Source organism: Vespa mandarinia, chromosome 1 (genome assembly GCF_050613455.1).
Source record: "Vespa mandarinia isolate Hongniang chromosome 1, ASM5061345v1, whole genome shotgun sequence".
Taxonomy (NCBI): Eukaryota; Metazoa; Arthropoda; class Insecta; order Hymenoptera; family Vespidae; genus Vespa; species Vespa mandarinia.
This window is the reverse complement of record NC_140810.1, coordinates 18,825,001-18,835,000: the sequence shown is the minus strand read 5'-3', so window position 1 is coordinate 18,835,000 and position 10,000 is coordinate 18,825,001. Positions and strand designations below refer to the sequence as shown.

The 10,000-nt window shown below is 29.6% G+C and overlaps 1 protein-coding gene across 1 annotated transcript in view; it reads right to left on the bottom strand.

The window, feature by feature from the left end:
- The window catches only part of rho-6 (serine protease rhomboid 6), a 125,255-nt gene that overhangs the window by 114,182 nt on the left and 1,073 nt on the right, over positions 1–10,000 (bottom strand). The window lies entirely within an intron of this gene.

Genomic DNA, 10,000 nt, shown 5'->3' with positions numbered 1-10,000 from the left:
ACGGCAAACCATTTCCTTTTCGTTTCTTTGCCGAGAAATGTTTATTGGCACGGTAAAATCGTGTGGTAGTTAGGTTGGAGTTAGCTTAAATCATCCTTGGAAGCTTTCGACTACTATCATCCTCTCTCTCTCTCTCTCTCTCTCTCTCTCTCTCTCTCTATCTCTATCTCTATCTATCTCTATCTATCTATCTATCTCGTTCGTCTTCTTTTATATTTTTGTCTTTTTATTTTTCAGGATATTTACGTTCTCATTCGCGCGAAGAGATCCTCCTCTTGGTCCACAGTTAGAGAAACCTTTTGAAACGGTTTTGAGAAAGAGTAGGGGATATAACCCAAGGTGAGTGGGTGGGTGAATGGGTGGATGGGTGTATGGAAAGGGGAGTAAAAAGAAACCGTTTCGTACACGTTCCAACCCTGGATGCATCGTTCTGTCGCCGCTATATATCCTCGAGACTCTAGGAAATTCTAAAATACGCTTTTCCATTTATTCCAAGAAAATCTATGGGAATTCTCGGTGGAGTTTCAAGGATACGTCGATACTGAAAGAAAGATATATATATATATATATATATATATATATATATATGAGATTTATAATGTATACATAAAAGGAAACGAAAGTTATGATCTAAGATTCTCCGGCATTAATATATCGATAGATTAAAACAATTAAAAAAAAAAAAAAAAAAAAAATAAATAAATAAATAAAAAAATGAAAGACATCTTGAAAAACTTTTTTTTACAATATAAAAAGGAAACAATTCTCTTTTACATTTTTCAATATTATAAGAATGATCTCTTAGGAATAAGGGAGCAAAAAGTGATTATTTTATCTTTCTTCTTCTTCTTCTTCTTCTCCTGTTTCTTCATTTATTTTTTCTTCTTCTTGAAACGAGAATGAAACGAAGATGAAACAGGGATGATACGTTGAAAAGGAAAAGGATATGAGAGAGTGAGAGAGAATGAGAGAGAATGAGAAAGAAAGGGACAAACGATCCTGCCTCCTCTCGGTAATCTTATTTCGCAGATATGCGCGCTGGGTGAAAGTGCGATAAAAGGGACGAGAAGCGAAAGTGAAGCGTAACGAATTCGCTCGTTTACGTATAAACGATATCATCGTCTGGTATAAAACAATAAAAAAAAAAAAAAAATAAAAAAGAAGAAGAAGAAGAAATAACAAAAGGGAAAGAGAAATAGATGAAAGAAATATCAGTAATTCAAGCATTTCGTTCTGTCTTTTTCTTTTTATTTATTTATTTATTTAAATAGAGCAAAACATAAAAGTTAACAAATAAAAATCGTAAAAAAAGCAAAAAATGATAAAAGAAAATAAAAAGAGAGAAATAAGGAGAGAGAGAGAGAGAGAAGAAATACGAGAATTATTTGGTAATTCAACTACAACAAAGATCCACTCTTTTCACGGACAATAAGGGCTTGGTTTTAGGGGTGTGAAGAGGAGAGTGAGACTCTAAGAGTGGGAGTAAAACATAGAGGGTAGTATACGCGCGAATAATAAATTTGAAAAGTAAGCCCAGAGCACAAGAAATTTATGGCTAGCGCGAGTCCAAGTTTACAATTACACGGAAGAATAGGGGCGCTGGAGGGTTCCCGTCTTAATCCCCTTTTTATTTCTGACCCCAGCCTCCTTTATCTCTCTCTCTCTCTCTCTCTCTCTCTCTCTCTCTATCTCTCTCTATTTCTCTCTCTCTCTCTGTCTCTCTCTCGAGTATCTACAGTCCTTAAGAGACGACAGAGAATTTCGAAAATCTCCGTGATCCCTAGGATAACGAAAGACAACAATCGTGGATACCGAAGTTAAAGGTTAGATTAAGAGTTATCGAGGACCTAGATTAAATCCGAACGAGTATCGTTTATATATCAGCCACCATATATATATATATATAAATATATATATATATATATATTATCATAGTTATTTAAGAAATTTTTCTTTTTTTTTTATCCTTTTTAGATCATTTCCACGTATACGTATAACTAGATAATTGACATGGGTATTACGTTATTAACTTAATTCATTGTTCTAATTAAAAAAATTTTTTTTCACCTGTATATATATATATATATATATTTTTTTTTTATACAGATTTTTGTATAGTTTCAAAAATATAAAAATAAAAGTTTTACATTGCGCGATATACACGCACGTATGTATTTGAATAAAAAAAAAAAGATACAAATACATATATACATATATATATATATGTATATATATATATGTATATGTACATGGTATCTCGCGCGTTATGGTAAAACATTTGTCTATCGATTGACGATATAAAATATAATAGCTTGACGATCGAGGATGAGAGTTAAAAAATTTGACACCGAAATTCCTACTTTTGGAAAAAAAAATAAAACCGATTTTCTGCTAGAAAGGTGAAAAACATTTGTACATCATACAATATATAGATACAATACACGTACACGCACACGCACACACACACATATATATATATATATATGTATGAATGTATGTATCTACATGAACGTTGAACGATATACGAAGAGTTTTTAAAACGTTCCGAGAGAAATTTGGCGAACCGAACGATATACATTTTGCATGTGCAATAGAACGATCATCGGTGAATGTTGAAAATTAAACGATGGAATTAATATTTGCATTGCCAAAGGAAAAACGATTTGAAAAGAGTAAAAATATAGGAAGCCAAAAAGGGAGAGAGAGAGAGAGAAAGAATATACGTTAATATATTTGTGATGATACGTGCGTATATGTGCGTGTCTATGCATGAAAAATTTTTACTATTAAAATTTAATTAATCCCGCAGTGATTAACTCGAAACAAAATATCGTTAATGTTATTTGAAAATACGTGTACCATATATATATATATATATTATATATATTTTATATATACATATATATATATATATATATATATATATATAGATATATATATATATATATACGGCTTTAGTCTTGATAAAAGCTAGAATTAACGTAAAATGGAAAACTTGAAGGTACTTTAATTATGTTTCAGGAGTTAAGCTCGGTTGCTTGGTGGTTACGGGCGGTGAAATCTCCCCTGTCTTAAGGGGATTCTCGCGAAACCCCATCGGTACCTAGTGACGGCTAATTGTAGGGAAAGAAGATCGCTAGGATCCAGGACTTTAGCGCGAGGTAAGGACCAATAACGTCCTGATCTCATACTTTAACTCTTAACGAAAGATTCAAAGTGAAAGTAAAATTGTCTCGTTTCTTTCCTTGCTTCTCTTTTCTTTTCTTTTTATCTTCCTTTTTATCTTCCTTTTTATCCTTCTTTTAACACCAGAAAATTAACGTTTTACAATCTTTCAAAAATTACCCGATGAAAATTTTAATCATTTTATATTAGCTATGTTATTCTTTCGTACTATTCTCTCTTTTTCTTTTTTTTTTTTTCTTTTTTCCTCTTTCTTCTTTTTCATTTCGTTTTGTTTTAAATATCTACTTAGAAATTATGAAATATTATTATTAATTTTCAATTTATTTAATTTTAATTCGAACGAAGTCTTTCGTACGAATCATATCCATCCATGTATATACTTATTTAATTATGTCAGTCACGAGGACAGCTTTGGAAAAAAAAAAAAAAAAAACAAAGAAAGAAAAAAAAAATAAAAAAAAAAAAAAAAAAAGATAAAAATGGAAAATTTTTAATTCATTCGGACGATCGTTTAAGAAAATACTGACATCCTACAGGTGATAAAAGATAAAGGAAAAAAGGGAAAGGAAAATAAGTGTGATAGAGATAGATAGATACATAGATAAATAGATAAATAGATACAGAAAGAAAGAAAGAGAGAGTGAGTTTTCATATCGGTTTATTAAATTGTCATAGGACATGTTTACGTACTGATTACAAATCAATGGCATTAAATCACCAGCTCCTTCCTTCCTTCCTTCCTTCCTTCCTTCCTTCCTTCCTTCTTTTTTTTTTCTTTTTCAAACTTTTTTTTATCCTTTTTCTTCTCATTTTTCTTGTTTTTCTTCTTTTTTGTTCTTTTCTTTTATTTCTACGGAAACGTGTACGAACTACCATCGATGCAAAATTGGCTGAAAGCCAGTTCGAGGTTAAAGCTTTCATACTATCTGATGCGCGAATAGTATGTACCCTACCAACTACAAGTTCCCTTAGACATGGATCACCGATCAAGTATATGTTTCAATGTTGGTCGTGTGTATAACCCATTAGAAATCTACGATTTATGTTTGCTCTACAGAAATATTTCGCTATTTTAAACCTTCTTCAGATAAAACAGCCAAATATACTTTTTCTCTCTACCATTCTCTCTCTCTCTCTCTTTATTTCTTTTTATTACAATCCTCGTTCGTCGATTGGACGAAGAAAATTTATTATATTTATACAAAATGTACGCACAGACGTACAGATTTTTATCTTAATTCGAAAACGATAAAAAAATAATATTTTTATATTCTAATTATATACCACTGAGAGAATATTGAGAAATTAAAAAAAAAAAAATGATTTCATGTTCATCGATTTAATGTATTAATAATTACTATTATTATTATTATTATATATATATATATATATAAAAAGACCAATTATAAATAATAAATAAATAAAAGGAATAATTTAAAATTCATCGAGCTAATAAATTTATAATTACTATTTTTTAATATATCACGATTACATCTATATCTATATGTAAAGGGAGAAGAATAATAATTTTGTTATATTTTTCTCTTGGTTTACCACTCTTCGATTTCTAATAGAACCAGCCATATATGGAGAATTCCTTCGGGGCGAATTGCAAATTTCCGTATTCAAGAGACTATCCTCGTAATATCCTATTAAATATTCCCAGGATGATTCGTAAGGGATGAATTTACACGATGAAACAAGCGAGAAATCTTGGATGAAGTTTAATAAGTCACTGCGCGCATAGGTATGTATCTATATATATATATACCTATGTGTACGTACGTACGTGCGGACTCATGTGTGTACATATACATATACGTATACATATATACATATATCTATATATATATATATATATGTATATATATAATAGAACGGTAGTTGTCTAGAGATTCTAAACAGACGACGTGCCTCGATATAGACAACTAAAGCTAAACCCAGAATTACTTGTTAATCCGACGAGCCTAAATAACACCTGCTTTGCTAAAATGACGTACACACTTTGCTAATTACACTTGCAAACTTTCTTACTTCCCTTCTTAATATTTCTATTTAAATAGACAAATATATTAAAATATACTCGAAATAAATAATTAATCCAATTAATCCTAATACTGGCGCTTACGAAGTATCGGAATAAATCCTAGATCAATATTGATCTCAACTTGATGCATTGCATATGATTCATAAATTTTTTTTTTCCTTTTTTTTTTAATGACAGAATTGGATAGTTAAAAACTACTGATTATTTATTTACGCGGCTTCAAAGAATATACAGTATTTTTTGAGGAATCCAAATTATTCGTTCTGTATAAAATGAGAACTGTTCAAAGTCCCTTATGTGCGTAGCGCAATTCCAAATCTAAAAATTTGAAATTATTTTGTAGTTCGCATGAATAGAGTTAAATTCTTTCCCCATATTTATTACGTTTCATACGATATTCCGAAAGTTAATCGTTAATTAACCTTAACTCATTTCAATGGAGAATTATCTTAAAAAAAAAAAAAAAAAAAAAAAAAAAAAAAAACGATCCTAAATAAATCGGCAATAAATTCGAAACTATAATTCGAGTTCATGAATTAACAATCGATATTAATCGCATCTATATTATCTGGTTTATAACTTTTTTTTTTGTAAATCGTTGGCAAATATTGTACGATACAGTTATATCAACGATTTGGTCGATATTTATAACAATATATTAATATAAATAATTAAATGTCGAGAGTTGAGTTTAAGTTTATTACAAATATTGTTCGTAATAATTTTTTTTTATACTGATCTCAATTATGTATATATATATATTATGTAATAATATTTTATAGAAAATATATTAAATAGTGTAAACAGTTATTTAAAAATGTTTTTAAACATTTTTAATCGATATTTTTCAAGATAAAGTTTTTATTATTTTTTTTTTTTTTTTTTTTTTTTTTCTTAATTTTTCTCATTAATTAAATAAAACGAATGGAAAAAATTATATTTTATTTAAGGACATGAAATTAAGGTTATGAAATTGGAAACGTTTAAGATTTGTTTCTTTTTTTCCTTTTCCTTTTCCTTTTGGCTTAAAAATTGATCAAACAGAAAAATCCATAACATCGAGAGATCAAGAGTATTTGAAGATCATAACAACATCTTTATCCAAAATCCCCGGAAACAATTCTTTACAGTGTCTGTGATCGATGATATTGCTCCATGTGTTGGTGCTCGATCATGCTGAAAGAATCCAATGCCTGTTTCCATAATGTCCAAGGAGCAAAGGATTCTCCTATTCAAAACACGTTACAATGAAACAACTTAAAAATGCATTGGGGAAATGCCTTGACGTGAAATAATCGTCGAAGAGATGTACTTTAAAAAAGCTCTCTTGACATTTCTATTAAATATAAAGTTGGTCATTCACGAAACATTCCTTGCTAAATATAGTTTCATCTATTTTTATTAATAATTAATAAAAACAAAATAAAACAAAACAAATATACAAATTCACAAATAATTCATCAATTTAAAAACTCTGATGTTATTGTCGATTATATTGGATCACTCTGTATATATATATATATATATGTGTGTGTGTGTGTGTGTGCATGTGTTAATCAAGAGATAATGAGTTAAATCGTTACGAATACTTTAGATTTATTTTCTAATAAAGAAAAATAAATTAAATCTAATTTGCAATTATTTAAAATATTATTACACTTATTTATCATACTATTAAACGATACTTAACGATTTTTTCATTTTTAAGATTTATTAATTAATTTATCATTGAAGTTATCAATTTATCATTATCTAAATAAATTTTATGATTAATTAAAAAGTCCATTTAATACGAATCACGTTTATCTATATCTACGAAAAGAGAAAAAAATCTTTGCCGATTAACGAATTAACATATTACTATTAAGCAATGATAATATATGAAATAAGATGATAATAATAATGAAATAAAAATTGATATATCTGAAATGTTATCGGAAAGGATCGATTGATATAAAAATATTTATATAAACATATATAGTCTCGCAAATAAGTTAACTATGTAAACGTTCGATCGAGTACTTTAAACTCGCTCCTCCTTTTTGAGTAAATCTCTCTCTCTCTCTCTCTCTCTCTCTCTCTCTCTCTCTTTCGTCGAACGACACACGAAACTAAGTATCACCTGACTGACTAGTATATATAATACATACATGCATACATGCATTTGTGTACATATACGAGAAAAATATTTGTTCGGACTTGTCAATATTTATTCGCAAAAAAAAATTTATATATATATATATATATATATATATATATATATATATTTCTTCTGCTGTCGTATCCTTCCGCTTTATAATAAAATAAAAAAAAAAAAATGTGTATGCATACGCACGTATACACGTAAATATATATATATATATATATATATATATATATACGTACGTACGTTTTATACGCATGCACGTATACTCGATAAAAAATCAAAACAGTAATTAATTCTAGAAAATTTGAAATATTTCCTACAATTTATTTCCAATTTTTAATTTTTCTTTTTTTCCTTTCTTTCTATTTTTGACAAATTTATAAATGTTAAAAGTAATTAATGTTTGCATAAATATATGCCCGAAAGTCGAATAAAAATAATATCCAAAATAAATAAATAAATAAAAATTCTATATATATCATCTTTTTTTGGATATATCTTTTTGGAAATTTTGTAGAAAATTAAAAAACAATTTCACCTTATATTTATATTGATACAAGTTAATGCACAAAAGTTATTGAAAAAAATTTGTTATACATATATTCGAAAATCTTTTTAAAGAAAATTCTCTACGAAATTAAGAGAAACAATTTCATTTCGCATTTATATTAGATAACGTACGTTTAAACGCGTACGCAGACAAATCTAATGGAAATAGAAGACGAAAGGTGGGATAAAAGGAAGAAGAAAAATTATATCTTTATTTTCTTTCTTTCTTTCTTCTTTTTCCTTGCCTTATCTTCGATAAAAAATCTTTTCATCGAAATTATATGTACAAGAATAAAACATAATTTCATATACATGCATACACGTTGATAAAATAGCATGGAGGAGTAAATTCGATTCCGGCCGGAAGTAGTACTCGCAAGAAACGTATTACGTATTCTCCCTTCTCCCCGTCCCAGTAACGTAGGGAGAAGGACGAGAAGTTTGGAGGAGATGGAGGGAGAGGAAGAAAAAGAGGAGGAGGAGGAGGAGGAGGAAGAGGAAGAGGAGAGGGCAAAAACGTTTTAGGAAAATCTCTCGCAAATATTCATCCCTACGGATTCCAAATAAAATAGCAAAGACCCTTCGGCAAACGATTACGTTCGCCGAAATGGAGTTGCACGATATTTCAACGCTCGTAAATTATACGAAAAGCACCGGGGAACTAATTCGAAGTACCTACTGCTTCGTCATAAAGGAAGTCGGAATCAATTCTACGAATCAGTTCGAGTGTTCGAGTGTAAGTCCGAGAATGAATTATCGATAAACCTTTTCAGCCGTTTCTAACATGATTCCTCTTCGTTTTCTCCTTCTTCCTCCTCCTCACCCTTGTTCCTCTTCCTCTTGTGCATCCTCTTCTGCATCTTCTTCTTCGGCTTCCTATCTCTCTCTCTCTCTCTCTCTCTCTCTCTGTCTCTCTCTCTGTCTGTTTGTCTCTTTCTGTGTGTGTGTGTGTGTGTGTATCTATCTCTATGTCTCTATATAAGTACGTATATCTACATTTCTGGGATAATCATATTCCCTTCGATATTTACGTATATCGATCGTGAAAAAAAAAAAGTGAAATTGCAAGTGGTTATTATTATAAAGAGGAAAAAAAAAAGGGAGAAAAAATAAAATGATAAGAAAAACAACTATCATGTTTTCTTTCTTTCCCTTAGATCGACTACAACCCCCTATTTCTATCCCCTCTATCCCTCATATCCTTATATATTCACCAGCCATTCTCATCCCCTCGTAACCCCCCAGCCCCAATGGATGGCATCTCGAATTCTACGAACACCTTATATAGTTTTCTTTCTCGCGTAAAATAAACGACGAATAATTTGATACGATGTTATGTTACCACATGTAAAACCACTAAATTTACTCTTTCTAATTCTCTCTCTCTCTCTCTCTCTCTCTCTTTCTCTTTCTCTCTCTCTCTTTCTCTCTCTTTCTCTCTCTTTCTGTGTGTGTATTTCCTATTTGCACGTGTTAGATACAAACCATCGATCTATTCGTACAGGATAATTGGTTACGCATCGAATGTTGAAATGGCCGGAAACCGGATAGAAAATGAGAGGCAAGTACAACAATTACATTAACCACAATAGTTATGTGTTTGGCTAACAACGCGATAGCAATTGATTAGTTTATTCGAAAGTGGAAAAAAAGGAAAAAAATAAATCGGCTTTAATGCCATACGTTAAATTGACGCTAATTTTTAATCGAAGTTTATAAAAAAAGAAAAAATAAAAAAAAAAAAAAAAAAAAAAAGGAAAAGAAAATGAAAAACAAGAAAGGGGGGAAAAAGGAAAGGAAAAGAATTAATCATTTGATCGATTCTCCACGATGAATGAATGAATGATATTACGTTGTATTACATATTAACGATGATAATTGTTATCGTATTTGTTTTGCGCGTTTACGCGCGCATATCTGACCTAAAGCGTATAGGTTATGTATACATATCTATTAATCGTACAGATATTAAATAAACTTGATTTAATTTTAATAAAGCTTATATAAATAATAATTTAAACGATCGAATTGAAGTATAATCGAAATTATTAACGATCGAATGGAAGTATAAT